Source organism: Amblyomma americanum, chromosome 1, assembly GCF_052857255.1.
Source record: "Amblyomma americanum isolate KBUSLIRL-KWMA chromosome 1, ASM5285725v1, whole genome shotgun sequence".
NCBI classification, from domain to species: Eukaryota; Metazoa; Arthropoda; class Arachnida; order Ixodida; family Ixodidae; genus Amblyomma; species Amblyomma americanum.
The window spans coordinates 199496776-199523936 of NC_135497.1; the positions used below are offsets into that span (position 1 = coordinate 199496776).

At 46.7% G+C, this 27161-nt stretch overlaps 1 non-coding gene across 1 annotated transcript; it reads left to right on the forward strand.

Annotated features, from left to right (window-relative positions):
- Window positions 1–5507: 5507 nt before the first annotated feature.
- TRNAS-CGA (transfer RNA serine (anticodon CGA)) lies at window positions 5508–5581 on the forward strand. Its single transcript has one exon. It is a non-coding gene; the product is annotated as a tRNA-Ser (tRNA).
- The last annotated feature ends 21580 nt before the right edge of the window (window positions 5582–27161 follow it).

Consider the following 27161-nt stretch of genomic DNA (forward strand, 5'->3'; position numbering starts at 1 on the left):
ACGAATGGCCTCGGAATAGCCCCGCGAAATGCTGAAATGTTTTTTTAGCTTGAAGCCCATACTCATTTCTGCCTCTAAATCCTTGTCGTTATAAAAATTATCAATTATAGGACGACATTTATCAGACGAACAGCGACACAGCCGATGGGCTCTGGCGATGGATGAAGCAGTGAAACCAAGCTTCTCAGTACAAAAGTCGCTAACGAGACGTTCAGAGGCCTCCCAGTTTTCAGGCTCCTCAGAATCCTCGATACCAATGAAGAATACATTTGACCTTCGAGAGCGGTTTTCAAGATCGTCAATTTTGTCCTGTAAGAGAGAAGAAGAACGGAAAGGCAGGGAGGTTAACTACGCTAAGCCCAGTATGCTACCGTATACACGTTGGGAGGGGAACGCAGGGCTAGAAAGGAAGGGGAGAGAGGAATGGGAGACCTGTTTTCACGTGTCCGAATGTCGTTACTAAACGGGTACACAGGGCACATACTGAAACTTTATAACCTTGAACTCAATCCTGAGACATTCAAGAACTTCAGAAGCGCGTTCACAGCTCCTCTGAGATGAAGGTTTAGTACAAGGACCCAGAACATTGGCTTCTCCAAGGGGACGAAAGGACGAGAGGACGGCAAAAGGCTCATCTTTAGGACCGCTGTAATATTTCGGATGGGTGACAAGATAGGATTGGCAACCGAATCGGACACAGCCTTTTCACCCTGAGAGAAGTACACTATCGCGAGGAATGAAAACATTGAGATATAGCATTTACCTCTCGATGGTAACGTAACATGGGGCGTTCACCTCTTTTTTATGTGAGACTGGCACTGTATGTTTTAGTTGCTAGTTAGTCTTCTTGTACGCTTAGGTTGATTCAGCAGTGGCACTGAGTGCTTGCTTGCGACTTGTTTGCGAATGTGATTCCTTTCACGTTTCGTTTGCGGCGAGACGCAAAAGGTGATCATGTGCTGTGCGATTTCAGTGTCCGTTAAAGATCCCCAGGTGGTCCAGATTATTCCGAAGCCCTGCACTACAGCTATCTTTCTTATTTCACTCCGACCTCCCTCCCTTCCCTTAAGGCGCGGTTGAGATGTCCGCCGAGAAGTGAGACAGTTACTGCGTCATGTCATTTCCTCAAAAACCACCAATTTTTCTTTGTTACGTGTTCATTTCATGACAAAGCGCATTATTCTCTAGATTTTACATAGTGAACATTTTGTCTTTTGGTCCGCAGTGGTGGCCTAGAGGTTTGAGCATCCGCCCCGCATGCGGGAGGTGCGGGGTTCGATCCTCAGTGCCGCCGGGTACCCAGCGGTGATACATTGGGTACAAGCTTTCCTTAGCCTGGTGCTCGGCTTCTTGGGTTGAAATGCTTGGGAAATGGGTCTCCGATCCCTTCTTGTGAAATGAAAAACTACCTTGTGCTATGGCGCTCTTTGGACAAAGCTGTCCTTGCGCCATAAAAATTCATCGTGTTAATTTTGTCCTTCGGTGATTTCTGTGTTCTAAACACGTTGCGCTATCACTGCCTGCTTTGTAAGGGAGGCTGTGAGCTTTAGTCACGTCGCTTTTTCTCAAGTGACTTTTATCCGTAGACTCCCCCACCAATGATGGAAATAAACGATTTATTATTATTACTAATATTATTATTAGATGGCGTTTTTTGTCGGCACGGTTAATTTCACAGTGAATTCATTTAACAAACATGACCTGGTCTAATGTTCCTTCACGCATGACTTGCTTCAAGTTTGTAATCTTGATTATGATTTTTTCCCTAGACCCCATAGAGAAATCAATTGCGATTAGTGCACAGCTGTTGCGAAAAAGATAAATCGAAGTCACCGACGACCACCTGGGCGGGAAAAATAAACAAAAAATTGAACTACTTGCAAGCGGTTACTTTCTGCGGAGCCTTACGCAAGACCAAGTTTTGGGGAAGGCACACCATTCTCGTTATTGGCATTTTCGTGAACCGCGGCGCTGCGAGTGCAGATGATTTCGCACCAGTCAATAGTCACGCGGGCTACTCCTTCGCCGCTGCAGCCACACCACCTTGTCTCACGCCTGCGCAATTGCTTTCCTACGGCCCTTCCTGCCATATTTTTCCTTGCAAACTTCAATGCATGCATATGCAAGCAGATGTAATGAATAAAGTAGCCGTGACGGAGAGCTGCAATTTTTTTCTCAGTAAAGTGAACACAACTTTGGCTCATGGCTGTAGTTGACTGCAACGAATAAACAAAAATAACATTGGAAACCACGTCATTGCGACTGGTTAATTTAAAGGGGCACTGAGGTCAAATTGAAGTTGGCCTGTTTCTATAAATTACCGCAGTTTAACGACAAAGACGTTACTTTCACAGAAAATCGAGCTTTTGCAAGCTCGAAAAGAAAAACTATTGTAATACAAGAGCCGCCACCGCCGGGCGCGATTTCGCAAGAGATATGCGGTGCGTCGAAAATTAAGCCACGAATTTCGAAGGATAGGCTACATCGCCATTCAGTTCAAAAAAGTGATCAGGGAGTCCTTTTTACGCGTAGATGGCACGAGTTTGAATCTCATCTTTAAGCACCATTTTCTCTGCAATAAATGCGTCTCTTGTTGCCGGGCATGCCCAGGCAGAGCGATAGAATCGGTTTGCACTAAGATTAAAATGGGTGGAGTTGGCCTTAGTGCCCCTTTAAGATGAGGTTTTCTTTTTAGGATTTGCCTCAGCTTTATTTCACTCCGTTTGTAGTGCCAATCAATGGGAGATAATACTTCAGTTAATCTGTCGATTAAAGGAAATTAATTGTAAAGCAGCAGAAAAAACAACCACGCCGCCGGTGGGATCCGAACCCACGACCTCCGAATATCGCATCCGGTGCTCTACCAACTGAGATACGGCGACAAGCTGTCCAGTCTGCTGCTCTCGTGGGTATTTATGTTTATTGCGTGTAAGCGAACCTTGAGAGTGTTCGCCAGCGCCACCCTCGTCCATAGCGGTGGACGTAGAACGTCCTGTGTTACCGCGAATGTGACGTGGAACGTCATCCAACGGCGAGGGTGCAAACTGTGCTAGAGCCCTCTTATGCTATCAAGACTGCCAGAACCGAGACCCTTGTTAAGCTATTAGCAGACAAGGTAAAGGGTAAAGGTAAAGCTCTCTCTCTCTCTCTCTCTCTATATATATATATATATATATATATATATATATATATATATATATATATATATATATATATATATATATATATATATATATATATTGCCGCCGACAAACGTAGAACGACACAAAAGGGGGCTTTTAATCCGAAGGCCAAGAAGACCAGCGGATGATGCGTGACTGGGAACCTGTCTTGGAGACGGCGACCTAGACTGACGTCGTGGTGGCGGTGAGGGCAGCACATGATCGGCCAGGTACTGCTCAATGTCTCGCGGTCTCTCACGATAGCGTGGTCGAGGTGCGCTCGGTGGAAATCCTCTTAATCCCATCCGCCGGTATGGGCAGTTGCGGAGGACATGACCAGGCTCCCCGCAGTGGTAGCATAGTGGCCGGTTGTTGGGTGTGCGCCACACGTTCGCTTTTCTAACAGTGCGCGGGTCACGCAGCTCGACGGGGGAAAGGTATCCCTGCGTTGGTTCGGCAGCAGGGCGGAATGCCTGTGGCACTGGCGCAGGTCTCCGCAGGGCTTCACTGTAGCTCATTATGTACGGCTCCGGCTGCGGTGTCCGTAGGGCTTCGCTGTAGCTCATGATGTACGGCTCGGCTGTGGTGCCGGTGGTGGCTGGACCACTCGCCGAATTCCGTCATGGACGGCATCGGCTACAGCTGCAACACTGACAGGTGGAGCATCTAAGCGGAGGTTGCGCAGTTCTTCTCGAACCACACTCCCCGGAAGCTCTCGAAGCGCCTCGTCTCCAGCGACTGGCAGTGACGCACAATAGTTGGTGGCCGCAATACAGCCCAGACGACCGTTCTGCGCACTGCGTTCCTGCAAGGAACGTGCCATGGAGGTGGCTTCTTTGGTGTTGTCAGCCACGGTTCTTGGAGGGTCGCGTATGAGGCCAGCGAAGAGCTGCTCCTTCACACCACGCATGAGGTGGCGCACGTTCGTAGCCTCGGGCATGGCAGGGGCATCCCGACTGAAGAGACGCGCCATATCTTCGATAAACATGGTCACGCTTTCGTTCGACTGCTGTGACCTGGAGCGAAGGGCGATTCTGGCGTTTTCCTTGCGTGCGATGGTGCTGAAGGTAGCGAGCAACTCACGACGGAACGCTTCCCAGCTGGTAAAGGATGCCTCATGGTTCTCGAACCATGTCTTCGCCGAGTCTTGGAACGCGAAATACACGTTTCCTAGTTTTCGGTCGTCGTCCCAATGGTTAAATGTGGCCACACGGTCAAAGCCGGACAACCAGTCCTCGACATCCTCGCACCAATCGCCATGGAAGGTTGGCGACGAGCGAGGTGCGTGGACTACAACCGGTGGGACAGTGCCGAAAGGCTGACCTGTCTGACTGCCAGTAGTAGACGTCATGGTACGCGCCGACCTCGTCAGCAGCTGACACTCAGGTTGCAGGCCTCGCAGGCGGCGGCTCGCTTTTTGGACGGGTGTTGTGTCCAAGCGGCGCTGATGATCGTCAGAATTCTCCTCGGGGTCAGTGTTCATGGGACGACACCCAGCGGCTCCACCAAAATGTCGCCGACAAACGTAGGACGACACAAAAGGGGGCTTTTAATGCGAAGGCCAAGAAGACCAGCGGATGATGCGTGACTGGGAGCCCGTCTTGGAGACGGCGACCTAGACTGACGTCGTGGTGGCGGTGAGGGCAGCACATGATCGGCCAGGTACTGCTCAATGTCTCGCGGTCTCTCACGATAGCGTGGTCGAGGTGCGCTCGGTGGAAATCCTCTTAATCCCAACCGCCGGTATGGGCAGTTGCGAAGGACATGACCAGGCTCCCCGCAGTGGTAGCATAGTGGTCGGTTGTTGGGTGTGGGCCACACGTATATATATATATATTAAGGAAGCCAACAGTCACCGAAACCGAGGTGCATAGGGGAATATTTTCTTTTTTTTCATTTCTAATGCCAATTAATTTGTTTTATAAACCAGCAGAAAAAACAACCATGCCGCCGGTGGGATCCGAACCCACGACCTCCGAATATCGCGTCCGGTGCTCTTACCAACTGAGCTACGGCGACGGCTGTCCAATCTGCTGCTTTCGTGGGTATTTATGTTTTGCGTGCAAGCGAACCTTGAGAGTGTTAACCAGCGCCACCCTCGTCCATAGCGGTGGACGTAGCACGTCCTGTAATACCGAAAGTGTGACGTAGAACGTCATGTAACGACGAGGGCGGAAACTGTGCGAGAGCCCTCTTGTGCTACCTATGGCATCAAGACTGCCAGAACCGAGACCCTCGTTAAGCTATTAGCAGACAAGTTAAGGGAAATGAGGCGCTGGTGAACACTCTCAAGGTTTGCTTACACGCAAAACATAAATACTTACGAAAGCAGCAGATTGGACAGCCGCCGCCGTAGCTCAGTTGGTAAGAGCACCGGACGCGATATTCGGAGGTCGTGGGTTCGGATCCCACCGGCGGCATGGTTGTGTTTTCTGCTGGTTTATAAGTAATTTTCTTTGAACAAATTAATTGGCATTAAAAATTTAAAAAATAAAACATTCCCCTATGCACCTCGGTTTCGGTGACTGTTGGCTTCCTTAATATGTTTGTCAAACGAGCCCCTCATTTCCCTTAGCTTGTCTGCTAATAGCTTAACGAGGGTCTCGGTTCAGGCAGTCTTGATGCCATAGGTAGCACAAGAGGGCCCTCGCACAGTTTCCACCCTCGTCGTTACACGGCGTTCTACGTCACACTTGCGTTATTACAGGATGTGCTACGTCCACCGCTATGAACGAGGGTGGCGCTGGTGAACACTCTCAAGGTTCGCTTACACGCAAAACATAAATACCCACGAAAGCAGCAGATTGGACGGCCGTCGCATAGATAAGTTGGTAAGAGCACCGGACGCGATATTCAGAGGTCGTGGGTTCGGATCCCACCGGCGGCATGGTTGTCTTTTCTGCTTGTTTATAAGTAATTTTCATTAAACAAATTAATTGGCATTAGAAATTAAAAGAAGAAAACATTCCCCTATGCATCTCGGTTTCGGTGACTGTTGGCTTCCTTAATATGTTTGTCAAACGAGCCCCCCATTTCCCTTAACTTGTCTGCTAATAGCTTAATGAGGGTCTCGGTTCTGGCAGTCTTGATGCCATAGGTAGCACAAGAGGGCTCGCGCACAGTTTCCGCCCTCGTCGTTACATGACGTTCTACGTCACACTTGCGGTACTACAGGACGTGCTACGTCCACCGCTATGGACGAGGGTGGCGCTGGTGAAAACTCTCAAGGTTCGCTTACACGCAAAACATAATACCCACGAAAGCAGCAGATTGGACAGCCGTCGCCGTAGCTCAGTTGGTAAGTGCACCGGACGCGATATTCGGAGGTCGTGGGTTCGGATCCCACCGGCGGCATGGTTGTTTTTTCTGCTGGTTTATAAGTAATTTTCTTTAAACAAATTAATTGGCATTAGAAATTAAAAAAAGAAAACATTCCCCTATGCACCTCGGTTTCGCTGACTGTTGGCTTCCTTAATATGTTTGTCAAACGAGCCCATCGTTTCCCTTAACTTGTCTGCTATATATATATATCATCAGCCTTACTACACCCACTGCAGGGCAAAGGCCTCTCCCCTGTCTCTCCAATTAATCCTATCCTTTGCCAGCTGCATCCACTCTTTGCCTGCAAACTTCCTAATCTCATCCACCCACCTAATCTTCTGCCGCCCCCTGCTACGCTTACTTTCTCTTGGAATCCACTCCGTTACCCTTAAGGACCAGCGGTTATCTTGCCTTCGCATTACATGCCCTGCCCAAGCCCATTTCTTTCTCTTGATTTCGACTAGGATGTCATTAACCCGCGTTTGTTCCCTCACCCAATCTGCCCGCTTTCGGTCTCATAACGTTACACCTATCATTTTTCTTTCCATGGCTCGCTGCGTTGTCCTGAACTTACGCTGAACTGTTTTCGTTAGCCTCCACGTTTCTGCCCCGTAGGTGAGTACCCGTAAGATAAAGCTGTTGTACACTTTTATTTTGAGGAAAATTGGTAAACTGCCACTCATGATCTGCGAGAACCTGCCATATGCGCTCCACCCCATTCTTATTCTTCTAGGTATCTTCCTCTCATGATCTGGATCAGCTGTCACTACGTGCCCTAAGTAGACGTATTCCTTCACAACTTCCAGGCTCTCGCTGCCAATTGTGAACTGTTGTTTCCTTGCTAGACTGTTGAACATTACCTTGGTTTTCTGCTTTTTAATTTTTAGACCCATCGATCTGCTCTGCCTGTCTAACTCATTGATCACGATTAGCAGTTCACCTCCTGAGTGACTCAGCAAGGCAATGTCATTAGCGAATCGCAGATTTTTTAGGTATTCTGCATTTATTCTTATTCCCAACTGTTCCCAATTCAGGCCTCGGAATACCTCCTATCAACAGGCGGTGAATAGCATTGGCGAGATCGTGTCTCCTTGTCTGACGCCCTTCCTTATTGAAATTTTATTGCTGACTTTATGGGGACTATAGTAGCTGTGCAGTTGCTATATATATCTTCAAGTATTTTGACAGATGGCTCCTCTATCCCCTGATTGCGCAATGCCTCTATGACTGCTGAGGTTTCCACTGAGTCGAATGCTTTCTCGTAATCATTGAAAGCTATATATAGAGGTTGGTTATTATTTGCGCATTTCTCTATCACCTGATTGACAGTGTGAATATGATATATTGCAGAATATCCTTTACGAAAGCCCGCCAGATCATTTGGTTGATTAAAGTCTAAGGTTGCCCTGACTCTATTAGCGATTACCTTAGTAAATACTTTGTAGGCCACGGATAGTAAGCTGATCGGCCTGTAATTTTTCAAGTCCTTGGCGTCTCCCTTGTCATGAATTAAGATAATGTTTGCATTCTTCCAAGCTTCTGGTACAGTCGAGGTCCTAAGGTATTGCGTATACAGTGTGGCTAGTTTTTCTAGCACGATGTCCCCTCCATCCTTCAACAGATCTGCTGTTACCTGATCCTCCGCAGCTGCTTTTCCCCTTTTCATTGCTCTTAAGGCTTTCGTTACTTCATCTTTCGTTACTGGCGGGACGACGCATTGCTGTGGACTTCTGTCTTTCTCATTAACGCTCTGATTACATTGGCTACTGTACAGATCTGTGTAGAACTATTCGGCTACGTTAACTATCTTATCCTTATTGCTAATGACATTTCCCTGCTTGTCTCTTAATGCATACATCTGGTTTTTAGCTATGCGTAGTTTCCTCTTCACTGCTTTTAGGATTCCTCCGTTCTTCAGAGCATGCTCGATTCTCTACATATTAAACTTCCTTTTGTCGGCTACTCCTTCCGCTTACTTATTAACTTTGATAGCTCTGCTAGTTCTATCCCGTCCATAGGGTTAGACGTTCCATCCTTTGGCATTTTTTAATCAAATCTTTCGTTTCGTGATATCTCTTGTCGGTATCCTGTCGAATCAACCTACCGCCTACTTCTACTGCGCACTCCGTGCTGATAGCTGTCAGATTATCGTTCATTGTATCAACATTAAAATCGTCTTCCTCAGTTAAAGCCGAATATCTGTTTTGCAGCGCTATCCTAAACTCCTGTACTTTCCCTCTTACGGCTAACTCGTTAATGGTCTTCCTCTTCAATAGCTTCTTCCGTTCCCTCTTCCAGTCTAAGCTAATTCGAGACCTTACCATTCTGTGGTCGCTACAACGCACCTTTCCGAGGACGGCCCAATCCTGTATGATGCCAGGTTTAGCGCATATTATGAAGTCGATTTCATTTTTAGTCTCACCATTGGGGCTCTTCCAGGTCCACTTCGTTTTCTCGTTTGCGGAAGAAGATATTCATGATCCATAAATTATTTCTATCTGCGAATTCGACTAATAACTCTCCCCTGCTATTTCTAGAGCCTTTCCCATAGTCACCTACCGCGTGGTCGTCAGCCTGCTTCTTACCCACCTTCGCATTGAAGGCGCCCATCAGTACAGTGTACTGTGATTTTACTTTATTCATTGCCGATTCTACGTCCTCATAGAAACTTTCAACGGTCTGGTCATCATGGCTGGATGTGGGCGCGTAGGCCTGCACCACTTTCACCTTGTACCTCCTATTCAGCCTAATCACTATAGCTGCTACCCTCTCATTAATACTATAGAACTCCTCTGCGTTGCCAGCTATATCCTTGTTAATGAGGAATCCCGCACCTAGTTCTCGTCTATCCTCTAATTCGCGATAGCACAGAATGTGTCCGTCCTTTAGTACTGTATACGCCTCACCTGTGCTCCCAGCGTCGCTGAGCCCTATCACATCCCATTTAATTCCCGCTAGTTCCTCGAACAGCACTGCTAGGCTAGCCTCACTAGATAAAGTTCTAGCGTTAAACGTTGCCAGGTTCAGATTCCAATGGCAGCCTGTCCGGCCGTCATATATATATATATATATATATATATATATATATATATATATATATATATATATATATATATATATATATATATATATATATATATATATATATATATATATATATTCAATTTTTGGTGATTTTATAATATATTGATCAATCAGCTGCCAAGAAATCACTATATATATATATATATATATATATATATATATATATATATATATATATATATATATATATATATATATATATACACACACAAGGATGTGCGTTGGCTTTACCACCAGTCCATGTCGTAAGCTAAGCGTTATATAACTCCCTCAGATTATATAACGGCTGTTCAGGAGACCCACCAATGTTTTAGCCGAAACTGGTTTGGTGAAACTCTAATATTTATTGAGACGTCAAGGTTAAACTCATCACACACGCCTTGAGGGCGCAAAAAAGAAACGTCGTCTTCGAGGTCAGATTTCACGAGGGAAAAAAATCGTTCAAAACGCCTGGGCATGCAGCACTGCGAATAGTAAGACTTGCTAATTCCACAAGATTTCTCCACGCCCAGTTAAACGAGTTAGGGAGAGAAGAATACGAAATTCTGCGAAGACAGAAGTCAAGCATAGTGGTTACTCAGGGACGTATGGCTGCTCCACTGTTCGATATATGTAGAGCATAAGGACCGCGGATTCCTCTAACGCTTTGGGGTTCGTTGACTGCTCCGCTTTTTTTCACCGGTGTCATTGGAGCATGAAGTACGAATTCTGGAACCCTTCGACTTCGCAAAATATCTGACCGTTTAATAAAATCAGGGAACGCAAAAAAAGGAGTAAAATTCAGAGTATGTGTGATTATTGTTTGCTCCCCGGATTCCTTTATTCAAGTGACCTTTCGCTATTCCGTGGACCTACGCGGCGCAGCACCACACACAAAGGCAATATAAATCAATAGATAAAGGAGTCCGAATGGTAAGCACACTAAGGGAATGAATGAAAGACAAAATTTCGGGAGAGATACTTGGTAGGGATGCTCAAGAGAAGGAGGACGTATATAGGAATGCTCAAGAGAAGAAGGGCCCAGAAGGGCGAAGGGTTCTGCACCCACCCAGAACACCACGGTTCACTTCGAACAAGAACGTGCAGCGATGAGTGACTGTATGATCAATGTGACGGCACAACAGACATGAGTGCGCCCAGAATGATTAGTATTTCTTACGCGCTGCCTTTTCTCTTCGGCAAACTTAAGGGAAAGCCTAAAAAGAAAAAAAACGCGCCTCCTGATGTAGAGCCACGTGATCGGCGTCCACAGTTTGCGTATGTGACGCATCTGGCCGTATTGTTATCGTGACGTCAGCGTGTTGCAACTGCGGCGTCACCATTCGCCATGCTCAACACAGTGCGATTAGGAAATGAGATTTCCGAAGAGGCTTACAACTCCGTTGAGCACTTGCTATTAATGAGAACGTGAAACCCGGCACCGCCATCGAGCCCACATGCCAGAAACACGGGGCGCACCTTTTTATTTTGCGTATATTAGAACTGGTGTTAGAATCATTTACCGAAGTACTTCTGTTCCCACAAAAGACGGCCCCTTAGTAATGAAAACTTCTAATTGTGTTGAAGTACCGGAATAATTTAGGCATGCGCCACATGCAAAAAAAATTATACTTGGTACTGACCCAATTAATATGCATTGAAAGAACCCTCATACTCTTATAATGGTAATATATGTGCAGTAAAACACTGCCTAAGGGGCACCACTTCGGAAGTGCGAAAGCGCATTCACGAAATAGGCTTCTCAAAACACGCTTCCTGTATAACCAGGCGGGGACTTTCGTAATAGTATACTATTCGTATTTAAAGAGAAGTCAAAAACCTCTATTTCTATTTGCCATGAGAAAGGCAAAGCACAGAAAATTGAAAAAATAAAACGTTTTTCAATACTGGGGAATTCGGAATCAGATATATTCAATGGACTGCTCTTACCGTAGTTGCAAACGCCCAGAGCATCGCGATGGCTGCGACACCTGTCGATCGCGACGCGAAGCGCTGTCGGTGCTACCGGTGGCCGCTCACCTCGCGTTGGTACGCAGTTGAGCGTGCGTGGCCAATGATAATCGCAATCAATCGCAGCTGTTGCCTCAAGGTCTGAATCATGTTCAAAAGCAAATGTTATGCGATGGAGTTTTCTAAGAGGTGGTAAAACTACGCGGGAACGCATTTCTACAAGTTTCCTGGACGTCCCTACGATCGGGAGCAGTGCAGCGACTGTTGCTCCCTGAGCATTTGGAGCAGCTCGACGTAACAAAACTTGCTTCACTGCTCTTAGAAGAAAACTTTTCAGACAAGCTCCCTTCTCATAAATACGGTCTCTTCACAGTAGACTTGTCCCAGCTTCTTGAGTCACTTGTGCAAGGATCTTTTTATGGGAAGCTTACACATTGCATAACAGTTGATATATGTTTTCAGCGACCTCTTACCCTACCTTGCGGCTGAGCAATGCAGCCTGAGCGGTAAAATGCGGTAGCTGTCAATAAGAAAAGTTCATTTAAAGCTGCATTTGAACCAAATCTGGGCTCTTTTTGACGCACTAACTATTGCAATGAATAAGAAAAATGCTTTTTGCATGCAGGTTTAAGAGCTCTACAGTAACAACTAGATAATAGGAAGCGTTTGTTCAATGTTAGGACCGAGCTCTTTTCGCGACACTTACTATACGCGTTGAGACCACGCGCTAAAAGCAAAGTGAGCAGGGGTCTCTTTCAGCGTTGGGGTGGGCGCTGAACGATAGAACCTCGGGGGCCTCTCACAATAGTACAAAAGTCTGGCGTACTAACTTCAGACTCAATTTAAAACTTGTGGCTTATAATGCTGCAACCGTGTTGAAGAGTGCACTTTGTTGTGACCACATACCTTGTAGTATCTGATGCGAGAGGGGGACGGCGCGTGAAAAAGCAATTGCAAGTCGCCAACGCTGCTTCAAAAATCCGTCTTGCTGGAGGTAGCGAAGTGTGTTTTTCTTTAGTAGAACAGTGCGCCACTACCTTGTTTAATTCAGTATTGTGGTGAAAATCATTGTAGATTTTCCTGCAAGGTGTTGGCCTTTCTACAAGTTTTCCGTCGAAGTGCTTTTCGTGTGGGCTGGTGTCCCTCCATGCTTTATGGGCCGCGTGAGGCAGCCACCATGCGCACTCCAGGAAAATCAATTCGGTTTGTCGGATTTTTTCTTCGGACGCAGCGCGTTAACAGGCATAATTTCAATCAACAAAGAAGACATTATAAGTACGATCAGCTCCACATCGCACCGAGGCTTTGCAACTTTTTCTGCAGCAAGAATATCGCGCGTACGCCGATTGGGTCCGGTATCCAACCGTTTAATTCTTTTTTCATTCACACACTGTCAGCGCAAAGATAGTCAACACATATCAGCAAAAACGGTAAATCACATGCGCGGCGATCGGGAAGCTACGCTTAATCGTTCTCAGTCAAACGCGAGCGTCTAGACCTGTCTCGCCCGGTGGTGATGACCCCTTAAACCTAGACAGGCGAGGGGGCGTACGGGCGGCGTATGGCGGCCACGACAGAGTTACTGCTCGTGTCTCCCATGCTCAGCCGCATTGTCGCCGCAAACCGGGGACCTCGGTGGGGTTCCGGGAAAACGTCATCCCTCTTTCCCTCTAGCTCGGTCTTTGCCTTGGCCGGTCAACGCTCGCTTGCCTCGCCCTGCACGCTTCATCCCGATCCACCGACGGGGATTAACAGGGAAATCGCCGCATCTCGGCGCCGGGCCGTCAACCAAAAGATGGATCGTTCGAACGAAGCCGTGGACATCCACAGATCCCTTGCAACATCCTTCTGGAGCATCCAATGGTTCCTGCTACTGCCACTACCCAGGATTTCCGCAGACTCAAGTAATGGCTGACATTTAAAACCTCAAAAATTTGAAAAGGACGCCTATAGCGTCCAGAGCAAATTTAGACACTACATTGCCTGCACTCCGACATTTTCTTGTCACTCTGCTGGAGGCACCCACAGCCCGTAAGTCTTTTCTTGCACAACCGTGTACGGGACATTATGGCTAAAGTACCCTGCAGCGAAGCAAATTTAGCGCTTTCCTAGGCAGCGCCGTGACCCGGGCGGAATACTCGCCATGAGGAAAAAGTAAACTAAGTGGAATTTCCGCGGGACGCAAAGCACGCCGGAATACGCCTAATTTAGCGCAAAAAGGTGAGCGCTGACGAGCTAAAACACAGGAGTGAAGCAAACAGGGCCGAAAGCAGCCGAGTGTATTGGACGCGCGCATAGAGCCCGCGCGATTATCATAACGATCCACGCACGTGTGTGGCAGCGCCCGCGTCGTTTCCAACGGCAGGTCGTCTACGCGTACCGGAAGCCTGGGTCCATGGCCGCCTGCTGAGGTTCGGCTGTGATGCGCAATTTTCACTGCTCGTGATAAGTAAGGTGCTGACCAGGAACAAGGCAAAAAAAGCATTCTTTTTGTTATTTCTTTCCGGCAGCGGTATAATGAGGTAAAGTACCAACGCGGTGCACGAACCCCTGGCATATTGTTTCCTACCTAACTGAGGCGGCGTCAGACTTGAGAGCTTTCGTTCGCCAGCCGTGCGCTTAATTGCATTTCTCTGGCAACGAACTGAAATGTCCGTCATGATTAGGTGAACTGCCGAGCCGTGCACCTCATTGGGTTCTTGCTCTAGCTTCTCTTTTCCGGCTGTACATTCTCTGCCTAAACTTTAAGCATTCAGTGAGTGGAGAACAAAGAGATAGAGAACATTTGCGTGAGCCATTTGAAAAAACAAGGAAGAAAGCTTGCTACCGCCACTGTTCTCTTCCTGACTTACATATCGATCGTATACCTTTGCGTTCGTCCTTATAAGTGATTGAAGTTAACACAGATGTCCATCGAAACAGAAGCTACTAGAATACTATAATTTGACCTCGACGGCAAAACATGATGCAACAAATTTCCAGGCGGACGGCTCAAAGGAATAAAAGGAGATTTTTCAGTGCCTAAAAAAAAGAGAGGGAGAGAGAGATAAATGAAAATATCTGTTTTTCATTACAGTCAGCGATATTAAACTTAATCGACTCGATCTTATCGCTATCGTTGTAAGTAATAACGTCGAAACACTGACGAAGGACAGCTCTACTTCGGCGCACAATTCCCATTGCCAGTCCTCTTTTTAAGTCTGTATGTTAGTCTAGAGAAGCTGCTGCATCTTTACAACCCTTCTTTGATGTTTTCCTGCTCTATTCATCACGCGTGACAGCCTATTTAGACTTGCTGGTAGAAGACTCCGGTGATCATAAAGATGTTTGGAGTGCGCAGTTTCTGCCCCATACTTCAGCTGGAAAGCCGAAACACAGCCACCATAGCGGCTTCCTTGAAATGTGGCCTAGAAAATTCATAGATAGACGGGTCCCGCCAGCGCCACAGGCATTTGGATTGCTATAAAATACTCACCGGTGGGCCTTTCTCTGCCTTCTTTTTCTCTTTAGATATCTATTTTCCTTCCTTCCTTCCTTCCTTCCTTCCTTCCTTCCTTCCTTCCTTCCTTCCTTCCTTCCTTCCTTCCTTCCTTCCTTCCTTCCTTCCTTCCTTCCTGCCTGCCTGCCTGCCTGTCTGCCTTTCTTCCTTTCTTTCTTTCTTTCTTTCTTTCTTTCTTTCTTTCTTTCTTTCTTTCTTTCTTTCTTTCTTTCTTTCTTTCTTTCTTTCTTTCTTTCTTTCTTCCTTCCTTCCTTCCTTCCTTCCTTCCTTCCTTCCTTCCTTTCTTTCTTTCTTTCTTTCCTTCTTCTTTTCTTTCTTTATTCCTTTCTTCCTTTCGTTCTTTCTTTCTTTCTGTCTTTCTTTCCTTCCTTCTTTCCTTCTTTCTTTTTTCTTTCTTTTCTTTTTCTTCTTATCAATGGAGAGATCACTGCAGATAGGAGGAGTATTGAATAAGTTTTGTATTCTGGAATGTACACGTGCCCCTAAAACAAAATAGAGCACAGGAGCGGCGAAAACCTTGAACCGCGGCAAGCTCCATAGCAGCGGATGAGCATGCATACAGCATGGGCTAAGGTGGCACATCCGGCTGGCCAGTGGTACACTTTTGATTTCAACCTCATCAGCGGCGGAGGAAAGGCAGCCCAATTTTTTTATAGTCGCTTGGTCGGTTTACTTTAGGGGCAATGCAGTGATGTCAGCACTGTGGCACTAGGAATATTCTGATGTCGGCCAAACCCCGGCCCGCAGCACTCGCAGCCGCTTACGAAATCCGTGTCTGGCTCCAATAGTAGTGTCCAGGGACCCGGTCATCTCCGGGTTTCCCACGCCTCCGGTGCTATTCAAGAATCGCGATGTCTGGCCTCAGCAGATGTAAACACGCGCCATGAGCAGCCGACGCACCCGTGGATCCAGGCGAGAGTCGCGGCCACCGGCCGCATAAAATAATGCCACGCAACTGCTGAGATGAACAAAGGGTGGCTGGTGGTGGTGCCGAAAAACTTTTTTAGTGCTCAGAAAGAGAGTTCGGGCTGCACGCGGCCAGAAGGGAGGTTCGGCGACGAGTGTGGTTGAGTTTGAACGGAGCAGCGGCTGTGCGTGGCCGCAAGATCAGAGCTGCCGCGGTCGCCTGAGGGCTCCGCGTGTTTCCGGGCAGTCGTGCTCTGCTGGCCCATTCATAACGGCTTGCGAGCCATAAGTGCGCCGTGCGCGGCCACAACCGGGACTCTGCGACGAACCGCGTCTTGTGTATTTCTTGTGTTACTTGGAAACGTAACAAGAATATATATCGCTCTTGTTGAACAACACCTGCATCGTCTGGTGAAACTTCTATTGGTTAAGCCGCTCTCATCCGCCATCGGACCAGCAAAGAAAACCACTGAAGACCAACGGAATATTACTGCCACCTGTGCATTTTTGTTAAGCGATGGAATTGAAGGATGTTCAGTTGAATTTAAGATTGTGGATGTCCTCTTCCGCAGGAAATTCTTTAGAAATGGCTAGGAGTTTGATGGCGCTAGGTGCAGGCTATCGAGTAAAGAGGCAAAACTCCGTGAAACTGCACATCCTCTAGTGCTGCGTTAACCTCCCTACTTGTGGAGCGGCGAGCGGGATCTTATTGAAAGATTGCATCTTTCTGAGGACGAACTCAGCACAGAACGCGCATGTGGTTTCTCTGCATGCGCGGTGAAAGCGGCCTTGGTTTCTTTGCGTGGAAAGTGAGGTGGTGGCAACAACTATAGCAGTATGGGCGCGGGCTCCACCTTTCGGCACACTTTTGAGGTGACTATTTCCCCATTCACTCAACTTCTTTTTCATAGTTTATTTGCCATTGTGATTCTCCGCACACTTTTTGCCTCTCATAATCATTGATGAAATGCCCTTTGTGGGAGCAGTCCAGATTACTCGTCGCAAAATATTTTGACGCATTAATGATATACCGGATACTATCTTCGCAGACCGAATAAAATTACGCAAGGCACTTAAGACTGCTTACTTGCTTTAAATGCGAAAGCATTGTCTCATTGTGAGCTCTCTTGCGAGATTCATCAAAGATATTTCCTTTCTAATGACACACCTACTCGTTAGCATGCGAGGCCGCGGATGCTCACATGTAATGGCGCTCAGCTGCTGACCCGAGAGACGCCGCTTCGATCCTGGCCGCGGTGGTCGAATTTCAATGGAGGCGAAATGCTAGAGGCCCGTTAACTGTGCGATGCCAGCACACGTTAAAGAACCCCAGGTGGTCGAAGTTTCCGGAGCCCTTCACTACGGTGTCCCTCATAGCCCGAGTCGCTTTGGGACTTTAAGCCCCCATAAACCAAACCATTAGCATGCATTCGTATAGAAACGCAAACACTAGGTTCACCTTTATTCGCCGAGAAGTTTGGTTTGGTTTGGTTTATGGGGGTTTAACGTCTCAAAGCAACTCAGGCTATGAGAGACGCCGTAGTAAAGGGCTCCGGAAATTTCGACCACCTGGGGTTCTTTAACGTGCACTGACATCGCACAGTACACAGGCCTCTAGGATTTCGCCTCCATCGAAATTCGACCACCGCGGCCGGGATCGAACCCGCGTCTTTCGGGCCGGCAGCCGGGCGCCGTAACCACTAAGCCACCGCGGCGGCTATATTCGCCGAGATGTAACGTGGTTTTATGGCCTATGGGTTGCAATCTCCTCGTCTCGCAATCTGAAGGTCATTGGTTCAATTCCCCGCACATTCGAAAGAAATCTTTCTTCTTTTCTGCAGATGTGCCATGGACAGCGACGAACGCCGGCTTTTGTGCTAATGTGGTATATAATGCTTTCGCATTAATATAAGGCCGCTGCACGAAACAAGCTGTATCACCGTCAGCGCGCTTAACAGGAACACTCGAGCGCATGTCTTCCAATGACATAAGCGCCGCTGGGCCTTGGCCGCTGGGTCTGAGGCAATACAAGGGGGAAGCAGGGCCCGAGTGCACTCCAACCGCCGCAAACACACCATGCAACATGGTCTTGGAATTAGCGCCCAGCGCTCAGGGGCTGTAATACAAGCGCAGGATGCTCAATCGAGCGTTTATGTTAAGCGTGCTACGGCGGTATGTGCTTGTGCAGTCTGCGTCAGATAAAACGGAATAATCCGAGCTTGCAAATATATGTAATGTGGGTCTGTGTAATGCATACTTCAAGGGTTTGTATTGAATGGAAGCATTCCTATAAAAGATGCGAAAGGGATTGTAGTATTCTCCTACATTTCATCATTCACCTCAGGTGTTATAAATTAAGCCGAAGCCCTTCACTATCGCATCTAACACAGCCTGTGTGTCTTTTCGGAACGCTGAACCCCACATACCACCACGCCGCCTCCAAAGCCTGGCTGCACCGCAGCGGAGGATTTCCCATAACCATATGTTTGCATTATTACGTCTCGTTCGTTGACTGCATGTGACTTTCAATGCGCAGCTTATAAAGCGGATTCAGTCCGTTAATCTAATTTTTTTTCATTCCCTACCCATGCAGTGCTTAGTAGCGCGTTCGATAAATTTCTCTGGCAGTTACATGCATTTCTGTGCGGATCTTCGAAACGTCAGGAAGCACTGCCATTTTAATCGCTTAATATATATTCTTGTTAGCATGACTAGGTACGCGTGATATGCAGGTTTTGCATGTCACTCGCAAATACTGCCCTCACCATATCTTCAAGGCAGAATAGCAGGCTAACACAGGACTCAATTTGTACTGGGAATATCAAGATTCTAACCTGAAATATGCATGCTGATTACAATGTTTTCAACATGCTGCGCTCAAAGTTAAAGAAAAGGAAAGTTTTAAGCGGACTGATAATACCTAAAATATTTTTTTCAATTTTTTAAGTTAATTAGGAAGTATTCCCAAACTATTCAAGTTTCTGCAATGAAACTTGCACTAGTTGTTTCCCTGAAGGTGTACTTTCTTCTGAACTATAAATACGTTAACTGCTCTTATTCTCATTTGAATAAAAAATTTGAAATGTTGGTGTTAATGTTCTTGCACATTTTGCAAACGCAGATTTGTTAAATAGGAATGTCGTTTTTCCAGCCAAACACAAGTATTTTAGCGGCGCACATGCACCAGGCATATAGCGAAATCGCTCAAAAAAAGAATCAAGGTGAATTGTCCATTGGGGCGGAGAAAATGTTCCCTGAAAACGCAAATATATTGTTTTCAGGGAATACAATTTCAATTTCTGTGACGCAATCACGGTCCTAAAATGTGCCTGGTAGATAGTCTTTAGAGTCATTTCATTAAACACCCTTATGAAACAGTTCCTGGTACATTTCTTTGTCTTTCTTCTTTTCGTGCTTCCTCCTCCTCTTGTTATCGATGGCGGTCCATATGTGTTGGTGTGCCATGTTAAAGAATACACTTGTCGTGACGTAATGGTTTGCTCAAAACACACGCTTCGTTTGCAGACTTGGAGAGAAGCGAGGCATCGTTGTCCTCGCAAAGTATTTGTAAAGCACAAAGCAGCTGCAGGTTTTCTCAAAGTCCAAAAACTAGGCAGCCCGAGAACCAAAACAACTGATGGCGCTTCAACACTAACAAACAGTGTCAAAGCGCCCAAAGCTGGAACGTTTGAAAGTAAACGCGGCTTTTATTATATGCTCTTTAAATTTTATTTAAATAAAAACACGTTTGCAAAGTTTTTTCATTATTCTGAAACAAAAAAGACACTGTGTTCGTTTTTACAGACGCGCGCTATTTAAACAGATGATTGGTGTGGTTAACACCGCATTTTAATATTTTCTACCATTTATACTGAGGGTGCCATTTAGATATGTTCCACAGGAATCCTGGCATTTTTTTGTGGGCAAAATGAACAAGTGACGTTTTTTTCTTAATTTTACCCATCATTCCCCAAATTTCATGCATGTCGATTGCTTACGTACGCTTTTTCCTTTTGTGATTGGTATCCAGGCACTTTGGGAAAGACCGCAGTGAACTCAGAGGTTGGGCTTGCATAAGCGAAGTTACAGCCCCTGCTTCTCGAGAGGCTGGTCGTTACTTTTTTAGCTCCAACGAAGCTTTCCAGGCATGCTTGGTCTGCGCATTAATGGCAGCGACTAACAGCAGCAGGGCTGTTAGATTTAGGAAACTTAGTGACTCTTGCAGTTTGGGCAGATGGTATTTTTTTTGCCATAGGGTATAACTTACGTGACACAAGACAAACACCCCGCGGCGCGCGTGTTGGGTCAGTTTGCTGCGGTTGTCTCCACGGAGGTGTGATGACCTTCTCACAAAGAAAACTCGAGACACGAAGGCATACGCTCAGCTTCCTCGGCTAAAAACAGTGCTGCCGGTAATTGACCTTGACAAAATGAACCTAGCCTACAGCGGCTCAGAGATCATTTTTGTGAAAGGGCACGCACTGGGGCCTGTAATTTTAGACGAATAGCATTTAATCCATGTCCGCTGATTACTGGGTGCGTTAATCCTGAAGATCACCCAAATTCCTTCGAAACGCCTTCATACTGCGCCGAAGTTAGGTAACCGAAGGGCAGTGATCGTATTCCCATTTTCTCTCAGCAATGGAACTCAATAAATGCAACAAACTAACGGGAATCAAATACGTCGGAGGCGAGTGAACCGTCTTTGCGCACTTTTACAATCTTGCGTCGAAGCTGATCGCGTTATACTTGACAAGAACCAGGGCAACGTCGAAACACTCGGCTTCTAGCTGAGCCCTGGAAGCCCCTGGGTCGCCTCTAATTTGTCGCAAGAGGGCGCTAAGCCTGCCCAGTGTTCTCCTTCTTTATTGCTTTCCCGCACAGGTCTTGCTAAAAACAAATGACACAAAATGAAAGTTTCGTTGCCCAGGTTCAATTCAGTGAGGTCACTGAGGTCAGACGCCACGCACAGGCAGGATTTATCCTCTTCGACGAGTTGTTTGGTAATATCTTTGGGAGAAGAAGTGTAATACACGAAAGAAGGGATTTCAAGTGTGCTTTTCCAAGAAAAAATAGAATGCTTTTCTTCAGCGCTCAAGATACTCTCCTTATAAAGATCTGATGTGTATGACAATAATGAAGAATAGAAGCCGCACTGTAGCAGCGTAATTAAGTCAGATAGTATCATAGAATGTAATATAGGTAGTAACGCAGTACAGCTGTATGACGGCATAAGAGCCCTCATGCGCAGCTTTCTTGGGCATCAAGAAGTGGCGCCATCTGTCGGCTGCCAGTAGCGAACACCGCGTAACTGAATGGAAATATTTTCGTTTGTAATTTGGACAAAACTAAAGCTTTGCGTGGAATGGTGCTCGTAGATATTGATGGATTACTCTTTGTACGAGCTGCATAAGCTGGCACAAAATGATTCCTGCGCTTGAAGGGTAGAGTTCTGACGACCATAGGAAATCCATGGGGTGTGCCAAAAATTAAAATTCCCGCGGTAACTTTAGGTGCTCAGCGCCATGCAGCATAGGGTGGCTGCCTTACAGACTAGAAGCGCTTCAGATTTCCTGAGCCAGGTTAAAAATGAGCTGGTTTTAAGCTTTTATAGTGCAAAAAAAAATTCTAACCACCGAAATAAGCGTTAACTAGCCTTCGAGGACTTCGAGTGCACTGCAAGAAATAGTTGCAATCAGTGTCGTATAAATACAGTATAGACCTACTGCATGTTTGTAAACAAACGAGGTGGCGCTGCAGTCGCTAGCGAGCTCGTGGTAGGCAAAAGGTCGGGGAGTGGCGTCGCGGATAGGTGTTGAGCGCTGGTTTGCAAGGCTTGTAGGCGCGTTTCCAGTTTCTGCGAATCATAGCAATGGTCGATGCTTCCAACTTAGTAATTTGTTGAAGTACACGAGCTCGCTTTGGCCACGTGCAGCCTATAAAGAGAAATACTTTGCCATTGTATTGCATATATGGTTAGTTGTAAACATGTAGAAAGCGTTCCTGCCGGTTATTTATGCGCTAGTCATTGAATAAAACAAGTTTTGACACTCTGCACTAGCCGGAATAATTTTACTTCGGGACAATAGTGAGGGGAAGTGCTGGCCTTGTTTCGTCGGAGCAGACATGCGCTCATCGTCTGCTGACATACGTACGTGTCGCGCTGTGCGAAAAGTGGGGACAGCGTCGTGTCCCTGATCTCCTGTCTCGCTTAGCGCTGTTTTTAACCGCATGACCACGCACCAGCCAGGCCGACTTGTCCTCTTGTTAAGCTGGTCGGTTTGGTGAAAATTTTTGATTTCTAGAATTATTTTCTTTCCTAGCCCTGAAGTCTAGTTTCGTGACGAAAAATTATAGCAAAATATTGAGTACAAATTTATAAATTACGCTTTTTAGAAGTGTGGTCATCAAAAATTGTGAGGTAATTTCTTTGATTTCAGTGCCGCCTTTCTTTGACCAAAGCGAAAGCGAAGATGCCATATACGAGGGAATAAACTTTAAGGTTCGTTTTGTGACCTCTCACATTTTCTGCGACTGGATCACTTACCTTCGTAATTCGCATGAAAATCAAATGATTCCATTTGTCGCAAACTATTCCTGAGACGTTGACGAGCGTAATAAATCTCTCAATTTTTTCCCCTACACGTGCAGTACTGTGTTAGTTATTTCTTGTAAGAAACGTTTTCATGTAACTATGCATGCATAAGTACTGATCATATAGAAAAAGAACTAATCGCGTCATCGTACAGAACAGGGCTTTATGTACATGCTGGCATAAAAAAACTGCGCACTATCTACTCAATTATTTGAGACCTTGGGGGGACTTGACGACGGTATTAATTATAATTACCCAGAACTGCACCAGGTATAGTTATAAATAAAAGGAATTACTGAAACTAGCGTAGGAATTTCATATTTGCACCAAGTTTAGTTACATATCGCATGCATGAATAACGAAAACACTTTTCATTGCCGCGTCCCCTCTCAATCTCGCCACGTGTCTGTTAGAAGCACGCCTGCGGCTGCTCCTTTCCAAACAAGCTTCGCGATCATGTACTACCTCATGAAACATGACACATGCATGATGCAATGAAAAAGCATATGGCGTTTAACACACTTAAGGTACACTATTCTAAGCACACCAACGCGACCGCGCAAGATTGACACAACTTACCAGACTTCTTTCTACTCGAATGAAATAATTACGTCGTCATATCAAGAAACAGTTTCTAGTAAATATTAAATGTCATAAAACGCGCCTTTAAAACATGGTGTGCTATTAACAAAAAAACGCATTCCTTGGGGGCGAGTGAACCTGTCGGCGCCCCGTGCACTCCGGCTCAAGGTGATAAGTACGTGTGCAGCTGCATGTCCTTTTTTTTTCCTTGAGCAATTATCAGCCTACTATCCTGAAGTTTAGGTGAATGAACGCAGTGACTTGCATGCTATTAAGTGCATTGAGTGGCAGTGCCTATCGACTCCCAGACTTCGCGCTTTACTACCATGGCCCAATGCCTGTTAGCCAGTTTCCGAATGCGGAATTTATGCGCGAGAAACCTATCGAGGCTAATTTAATATTTTTTATGCTACTACGCGGATCCAGCAGTCACGCAGCTGGTCAATACATGTTGCTTCCGCAGTGCACATGCTTGAAGCAGCCGCCGGTAGCTGCGGCAGCTGCGGTAGGCACGGGCAAGCGGAACCTAGCTGATTTGCCTACCATGCGAAAGTCGCTGCTAACATCAGCGCCACCGCATCTTCGTGACGTCGCGGGGTGAAGGAGGTCCATAAGCAGACACTTTTAACTACTCAAGCTGCGCTGCGTATTGAATGGCGTGACCTGCTTAAAGCTTTGTGCATTGAACTTTATTTACCAGAAATACTCGCGGGCCAATAAAGGCTTGCCCAGGCCACCCTCGCAATGCAGGGGCAGACGAGACATCTGAATAAAAAGTTGACATGAAAATTTGTTACTTTACGAGAAAAAGAAATTTACGAGGGCACAATATCACACTCTTACTCTTTTGAAGTCGGCATCGGTGTTTTTTTTTTTTTCAGGAACAAGCTCTTGAACACTTTCACTCTGTCAGTGAAAACACATTCTTTAGCCCCATCTGCTAGACATATGCTTAAGAAGCTGTGCTTCTGATGTAGCTGAACTCAGTCTACCGCCTTCAGTAAATCACATTTTGTTAAAATGGCTCACATAAATAAATGTGTAAACATGCATGGTTAGCATTCTTCACTCAACATCTGAACGCCAGGCGTTGAAATACTGCTCATGATTGATTGTTTTAGCGACCGCAATGTAACGAAAGTCAATCCACTGTGCCAATGGAAGTCATCATGCAAATTAGGCCCGTTTGTTGTTGCCCAGATACTGTTGCTGGTAGCGCTCTCCTGGATCGCTGACCGTGATATAGGGGAGTCGCGCGTCCAAACTTCGGCGCAGCATGAAACTCTCCGGATTTGTTGTGCCCGGAAAATAATTAATTTCCCTGCGCCCATTCCCGCCAATGAACAACCCCGTTCAGGGCAATTTGGGCGTTTTTTTTTATTTCGAAAGACGCAAGCTGAAAAAATGATGAAAACTTGCTAAATAACAAAACCGCTGCCCGTTATAAAGTCTCCCGCTGCTCTAAGAGGGTAAAACAAAATATTGAAGGAACGATCTAAAAGCATACTAGGTACTTTCATGCACGCGTCGCACAAACGTCATACATTTGTGGTTTACTCGCGTGAACCGCTAGTGAAAAGCCACCAATAACCCTGCACTGGTACGCTGAACTAAGGAAGGGGAGACCACGGCACTTTGGCTGTTCTGTTGATTGGTACACCATATCTCGGTGTCATTTATACGAGGCTACAAATCCCTAAATGCGTAAAACAGGATGCAGCAGCGTCCACGGAAACACAAACGTCTTGGCACAGGACTTATCCAAAAATTGGCAGTGGCTTAGCTTGGCTATGCCAGGATATACGTAGCGAAAGCTAAGACATAGCTTAGTTAGCCTTGGTTAATCTTGATTGCAAGTCAGGTAAGTCTGGTTGTCTGGCTAGTTGTTGTCACGTGGTTCGTCACGTGGCTTGTCACGTGGTGCGGTGCGACCACAGTGGCAATGCGAGCACGGCGAAAGTGTGAAATCGTGGCCAATGTAGCTTCCGATACAAAACTTCGGCTACGGTAGGAAAGCATGACAGTCCGAAGCAACATCCCCGAAATTATAATCCTTGTGTTTGAACGTGCGTGCCAGTATTCATTGGCCGGTGATTCTCTGAAGGAACCAAATGGAGTGCGGTACTTGTTTTTCACGGTGCATGAATTAAACCCCGGTCAGAAGTCGACTGGGACGCTGAGTATAGCGAACGCACTCAACACGAAAGAAATCCGTTCGCAGGCGAACTTTCCACTCCGATGAACTGAGGAGAGCGATATAAGGGTTGACTTGTAAAAGCTCCCCCAATTTCATCCCTCATTTGACTCCAAATTGTACGTAAGCTTGGTTAATCTCTGCTCCATATTTTTCCCCTTCCCTCTGCAGGGTTCCTTCAGCGCAGCGTCCCTTCTCCATGCGCCGCAGCCGGCAAGGCGTCAACAAAGAGCTCGCTTCTCTCTCTCTCTCTCTCTCTCTCTCTCTCTCTCTCTCTCTCTCTCTCTCTCTCTCTCTCTCTCTCTCTCTCTCTCTTTCTGGGCTCATGCTCTAACGCTACCTTTTCTTTTCTTTCTTTGCTCACTGTCAAACGAGAGGAGTTTCTGATTGGAATGCTAATTCCTCCTCACTGGACGTCGCGGGCTCAAATCTCTTCGTCAAGCCGCTGGACGGTGCAGTGTGCCCAGAGCGAGAGCTCTTTGACATTACGCGCCGACTGCGACCAAGCAGTGCAATCAAAGCGTCATTCGTAAGCGCTTATCCCGGTTCGCCAGGTCTCCGAACTGCCCAAATTCTTGCCTACGTTCTGGGTGCGGGGCCCCGCTTCAGTCTGTGGAAAGCGCCCAAACTTTGAAACATGCCGATAAGTGCGGCACGGCCGCGGCTGAGCGGAATTCTGAGTGACTATTCGAGCTTGAAGCTTCGACTTTCACGCTTCGCTTGGACTCATAATGGTTATTGTGCGACGCCAGCGTGTAAAAGAAAGTTTGCAAAAAAAAAAGACGTTTCGCTTGATTACGCTCGGAATTCATCAGCACATGGTTAATGCTCATTAAATGCGGCGCGGAAAAGCTTGCGTTCGCATTCGTATGATAATGCACTTTTTGCAAGCAGCCGTTCATTACAGGCATGCTACTTTCATCATCATCATCATTACGTCATTTTAAAGAAGGCCTAAAGAAGAGTATAAGGAGCAACCCACAAAAGCTATTTACTCGGGGCCGCGGTGGCTCTGGCGCGGAAGCCATCAGGGTTCTGTCACGCTTGGTCGCAGCCCACTGACAGCATGTGGCGTACGGTTGTGACGTGTTTTGCCGTCTTCATCTGAAAAAAAAAAAAGAAATCTGCATTGCCGAAAATGAGAAAGTGGAACTTTGCGCAGAACACATCACATCAGCACACGCGTTTTGGTTTCTGGCCAAGAAACAGGCTTGACAGGCGGTCCTTCCGCGAAGCATCCTTTATTTCTGCCGTATTCTTGAACACGGTAAAGTCTAAAAACGCGTTATCCTTCCAACCGAATCACATAGCCCAAGCGTACTCATGTGATGTTGTCGGATTTTTTCCCTCTCTCTGACTCAATCTACGAAAATCTGACAGCGACAACAGTACAGACGCCGCGTCTGAAAAAGCAAACAGCCTCTTTCGGCGTCATTTAGCCGCTAAAACAAGGATATCACGGCGCAAGCGCGCTTAGAACGGTGCGTGCGGGTGGAGGTGCCCCGAGGGGAGGGTCGCCGCCTGATGTATGGCGCCTGTCGCCGAGCCCCTCCACGGCGAGCTGCGGCGCGTTATGGCCCCGCCGTCATTAGCGCGCGTCCCGCGTGAGTTGCGGCTGCGCTGTTTCCGTGTCCGAGTGCTCTGTCGTAATTAGATTGGATCGAACTTCGAGTGCGTGCCAACGCCGCCTGTAATGCGCAAGCGTGCTAAGCGGCACCGAAGCAACGCCGAGACGTGGACTCCTCTTTTTAATAAGGATAAATAGACGGAACGTGCCGGCCCGGCCTTATCTGGAGATGGAGATTTTTGAGCGTGACACGCGCTCTCGTGGCCGCATGCGACAATTATTCTGCCATGGGAAGGAAGGAC